The sequence below is a fragment of the Pelophylax lessonae genome (genome assembly GCF_965119305.1).
Source record: "Pelophylax lessonae genome assembly, chromosome: 12".
In the NCBI taxonomy this organism is placed as follows: Eukaryota; Metazoa; Chordata; class Amphibia; order Anura; family Ranidae; genus Pelophylax; species Pelophylax lessonae.
In genome coordinates, this window is record NC_138779.1 from 25,858,961 (window position 1) to 25,864,960 (window position 6,000).

Here is a 6,000-nt window from a genome sequence, read left to right on the forward strand (position 1 = left end):
ATAATGCAATTAAAAAGTGAAAAAATAAAACCAACCAAATATGCAATATAAAATTCCAACATAAAAATATTAAGTAAGAATAACGTGCAAAAAAGTCCAGCAGTGGTATCCCACAAAATATTCACATATAAAGTTCATATGATCCGTAGTGCAATAGTGCTGATACAAAATGGTGCAAATAGTGCAATGAGCAAAGTATTTTCATGTGACTATGGTAAGTGCCAGTGCAGGTGCATACATATATGCAATAGTGGTGTGACCCTCCGCTTCGGTGTTGGATGGTAAGAGTTCCCACTTACCAGATCAGGTGGATTCCGGGTGGCGTACGCCAGCAGGAATCAGTATAGGCTTGGTCACAGTGATTCCGGTTTCCTGGTGAAGAATGGGGGTCCGCAATTTTGCGCCTGTATGTACTCAGGATATAGAAGAAAGAAGGCTCCTCATAGTGCAGACGGTAAAAAAGATCCTCTTTGTTTTAAAAAATCATTACGCCAATCGCAAAAGAATAATATAAAATGTATTCGCTGACTAAAAAAGCTGGTGCCCTTTGCAGACTTGTAAGCCTCGCGGCTATCTCCCGAGTCCGCTCGTATGAACTCGCGCCGTACCCGGAAGTGGAGAAATGGCGTTCGGTTCAAAGTGAGAGCCCAGATCGAGGCAGCGTGCGTTGCAACTTGACGCGTTTCGTCATAGAAATGACGTCATCGGAAAAACAATTAGGCCCAGTGACCCCCAATGATGGAGCATGATTGCTTCCACTGACACCCAATGATGGGGTTCCATTCCTCCCACTGACACCAAAGAAGGGGCATGGTTTATTCCCATGGACATCAGGACCTTTTCTACTCCCGCTGGCCACCTCATCCCTTTAAACCAGGACACACATCAATTAAACAGGTTCTGTGGCGGATTAAGGTGGTAAATAAACTAATTTAGTGCCATATCTGCATTAAATCAGCCTCAGAACCTTAGTAATTTGTGTCCTGGTTTTAAGGGATGAGGTGGCAACCCTAAGTGTTCCATACCTTCCAACGTTTTGAGATAGGAACAAGGGACACCTATTAGCAAAAGTATGTAGGCATAGGACACAACCCCCTGCCATGTCCTTCTTAAAGGAGAACTGTACAAAAAAAGATAGGTTGAACCCACAATGCTTTTTTTTACCACTACTATTCCTTTATATTAGCCCTTGGAATTTACAAATGCAACAATTTTAGAAATTGGATGAAAGGTTTAGCACTGAAAAACACTTTTTTGATGAATAAATAGTTCATTTTATATAAAACTACATAGATCAGACCAAAATGAAGAGGGACAGAGCGTCCATGTTTCAAATGAGGGACAGTCCCTCGAAATCCAGGACAGTTGGGAACTATGGTGTTCTATGTACAGTGGATCCGGAAAGTAAACGGAGCGCTTCACTTTTTCCACATTTTGGTATGTTACAGCCTTATTCCAATATGGATTAAATATATTATTTTCCTCAAAATTCTACAAACAATACCCCATAATGACAACTTGAAAGAAGTTTGTTTGAAATCTTTGCAAATTTATTAAAAAAAAAAAAAAAAAAAAAATGTACATAAGTATTCACACCCTTTGCCATGACACTGAAAATTGAGCTCAGGTGCATCCTGTTTCCACTGATCATCTTTGAGATGTTTCTACAACTTGATTAGAGTCCACCTGTGGTAAATTCAGTTGATTGGACATGATTTGGAAAGGCACACACCAGTTTATAGTCCAAGGAATTGTCTGTAGGCCTCTGAGATAGGATTGTATCAAGGCACAGATCTGGGGAAGGGTACAGAACATTTTCTGCAGAATTAAAGGTCCCAATGAGCACAGTTTATAAATGGTGAGTATATTGCGCTCAACACACGTGTTAATCAATAAAGTGCTAGTGCAAATAAATAAATATATATAGGAGTACAAAAAGTCTCTAAAATGCTCAATATCAATATAAAAGTCCAACGATCAGCAGGAACAATTTTTGAATAAAAGCATAGACTTGATAGGAGTGATTAAAAGCCTCCACCTCCAAACTTTCACCCAGTGCTCTGACAAGGTACTTCTTACCAGAAGTATATCACCCCTTGATTATAGGGGGTCACATAGACCTATTGATCCAAAATATATACCGATCCTCCGCTTCAAATTCCCTCACCAACCGGGGTAGACATTCAGACCAGGTACAGGACATCAGTATGGGGCATATAGGAAAGCAAAGAAAGCTCTCATGGTGCAGTAAGTCAATATCATCAAACTTTTATTAAAAGGTAATGCACTTACTACAATTCCAAGATAAAATCGCTTTGTACAATCATGGACATTCACGGTAGCTGGATAAATGAACACCGCTTCACGCCAGCATTCCACCAACCCAGAAGTCTACGGTCTCACGCTCCCGACGCACGTTTCGTCAGCCCGTGCTGACGCCATCAGGGGATCAATCCACATTTTGCTGTGGAGAGAGGAGAACCTTCCAGAAAACAAACCATCTCTGCAGCAATCCACCAATCAGGCCTGTATGGTAGAGTGCCCAGACGGAAGCCACTCTTCTATAAGAGGCACATGATAGCCCGCCTGGAGTTTGCCAAAAGGCACCTGAAGGACTCTGAGCATAAGAAAATTCTCTGGTCTGATGAAACAAATATTGAACTCTTTGGCCTGAATGGCAAGCATCATATCTGAAGGAAACCAGGCACCGCTTATCACCTGGCCAATACCATCCCTACAGTGAAGCATGATGGTGGCAGCATCATGCTGCGGGGGTGTTTTTTAGCAGCTGGAACTGGGAGACTAGTCAGGATTGAGGGAAAGAGGAATGCAGCAATGTACAGAGACATCCGTGATGAAAACCTGCTCCAGAGCACTATGGACCTCAGACTGGGGTGAAGGTTCATCTTCCAAAAGGACAGTGACCCTAAGCACACAGCCAAGATAACAATGGAGTGGCTACGAGACAATGTGAATGTCCTTGAGTGGCCCAGCCAGAGCCCAGACTTAAACCCGATTGAACATCTCTGGAGAGACATCCTTGATAAAAACCTACTCCAGAGCGCTCTGCACCTCAGATTGGGGCGAAGGTTCATCTTCCAGCAGGGCAACGACCCTAAGCACACAGCCAAGATAACAAAGGAGTGGCTACGGGACAACTCTGTGAATGTCCTTGAGTGGCCCAGCCAGAGCCCAGACTTAAACTTGATTGAACATCTCTGCAGAGATCTGAAAATGGCTGTGCACCGACGCTCCCCATCCAACCTGATGGAGCTTAAGGAGGTCCTGCAAAGAAGAATGGGAGAAACTACCCAAAAAATAGTTGTGCCAAGCTTGTAGCATCATACTCAAAAAGATTTGAAGCTGTAAATGGTGACAAAGGTGCTTCAACAAAGTATTGAGCAAAGGGTGTGAATACTTATGTACATGGGGTTGTTTTCATTTTTTATTTTTAATAAATTTGCAAAGATTTCACACAAACTTTTTTTTTTTTTCTTTTGCGTTGTCATTATGGGGTATTGTTTATAGAATTTTGAGGAAAATATTATATTTGATCTATTTTGGAATAAAGCTGTAACATAACAAAATGTGGAAAAAGTGAAGCGCTGTGAATACTTTCCGGAGGCATGGTAGAAGGGATGATCTTAGCAGAGAGGGGCTCCAGTAGACTCCGGGGCTCCAGTAATAAGCGTAGGCCTTGGTAACAATATAATCTATATTGCAACGAGATGTGTAGCTGTAGTTACCCTTTGGTGGCCCTGTGGTTAGCTTCTGAATTTGCTATTTTGGAAAGAGGAAACGGGTCGTGTTTTGTAGAAGTATCTTCAGAGAACCTTGACTGTGCAGCTACATGTGAAGCTTACCAGGCAAAGCAAAAAATACACCAACCACAGGAAGCTCAGACAAGAGGGGGTGAGTAAATGGGGATGGGCTAATTAGATGGGTTGCAAGAGGCAAAAATCACAGTTTGCCCACTGACGAAGAAATGATCAGTCTATAATTTTAATGGTAGGTTTATTTTAACAGTGAGAGACAGAATAACAACAAAAATATCCAGAAAAACGCATTTCAAAAAAGTTATAAATTGATTTACATTTTAACCACTTTAGCCCCGGAGGATTTGGCTGACCAAAGACCAGGGCCTATTTTGCGATTTGGCACTGCGTGACTTTAACGGACAATTGCGCGGTCGTGCGACGCTGCACCCAAATGAAATTGACGTCCTTTTTTTCCCACAAACAGAGCTTTCTTTTGGTGGAATTTGATCACCTGTACGATTTTTATTTTTTTTTAAACAAAGAAAAACGACAATTCTGAGAAAAAAAAACAATATTTTTTTACATTCTGCTATAAAACATTCCCAAACAAAACAATTTATAAATCAAAATTTAACATTTTAAGCCAATTTGTTTTCTGCTACATATTTTTGTTTAAAAAAAATCCCAATAATCGTATTTTGATTGGTTTGCGCAAAAGTTGTCGCGTCTACAAACTAGAGGAAAGATTTATGTCATTTTTTATTTTTTATTTTTTTTACTAGTAATGGCAGCGATCAGCAAATTTTGACGTCCTTTTTTTTCCCCACAAATAGAGCTTTCTTTTGGTGGTATTTGATCACCTGCGCTATTATTTTTTGCGCTATAAACCAAAAAATAGCGACAATTTTGAAAAAAATAATAATTTTCACATTTTTTTATTATATGAAATTCTCAAAAAAAATGTAAAAATCAAAAATTTTTTCACATTTTAGGCCAATTTGTTTTCTGCTACATATTTTTGGTAAAAAAATCCCAATAAGCGTATTTTGATTGGTTTGCGCAAAAGTTATTGCGTTTACTAACTACGGGAAAGATTTATGTCATTTTTATTGTTTTTTTTTTGTTAACTAGTAATGGCAGCGATCTGCGATTTTTTTTTTTTTTTTTTTTTTTTTTTTTTTTTTTTTTTTTTTTTTGCGGGACTGCGACATTGCGCCAGACAGATCGGACCCCTGACTGACATTTTTGACACTTTTGGGAGTACCAGTGACATTACTACAGTAATCAGTGCTATAAATATGCACTGTTACTGTCAAAATGACACTGGCAGGGAAGGGGTTAACTTTATTGGGGAAGGAGGGGTTAAGTGTGTCCCTAGGGGCGTGATTCTAACTGTGGGGGGGGCGTGGCTTGTGAAGTAATCTCAGAGATATACGATCCTACATAGCAGGATTGCATAGCCTCTATGCTTACATCAGGGAGAATGACAGACAGCTGTGTTTACATCAGCCTTCTGTCTTTCTCCCTCACCTGTTGGAAGATCGCGAGTGGCCGGCGGACATCGGAGCCGCTGGTCACTCGCGCTGGCTAGGCAAGGTAAGAGCGGGGGTGGTAGCGCGCCGCCAGCGGCGCGCGTTCACCCCCTACAGGCTCGTGGGCGAGCGATGTAGGTCTATGCCACTTTGCCCAGGAGAGGCTGACTGCCGCAGTAAATAGTCGTGTGGCGGTCGGCAAGTGGTTAATGGATGAAATAAGTATTTGATCCCCTATCATTTAGCAAGATTTCTGGCTCCCAGGTGTCTTCTATGCAGGTAAAGAGCTGAGATCTCAGCTTGTTACCTGTATAAGACACCTGTGCGCAGAATCAATCAATCAGATTCCAATCTCTCCACCATGGCCAAGACCAGAGAGCTGTCCAAGGATGTCAAGGACAAGATTGTAGACCTACACAAGGCTGGAAAGGGCGAGGTTTAACCAATGGCAGAACAGGCACATGCTTTAGGTGCTGCAGTGGAGTGGGTGTAGCTGGGACAGGAACCTCACCTGCCGTTGCTCTCTGGTTGTCTCCCGTGCTTTGTAAGACCAATCTGGGAGACGGCACGGGTGAGACATGGGTGAGTGCGTTTGGGGTGGAGGAACTTGACTGGCCTGCACAGTCCTAACCTCAACCCAATAGAACACCATTGGGATAAATTGGAGTGGAGACTGTGAGTAGGGATCGACCGATTATCGGCAAAGCCTC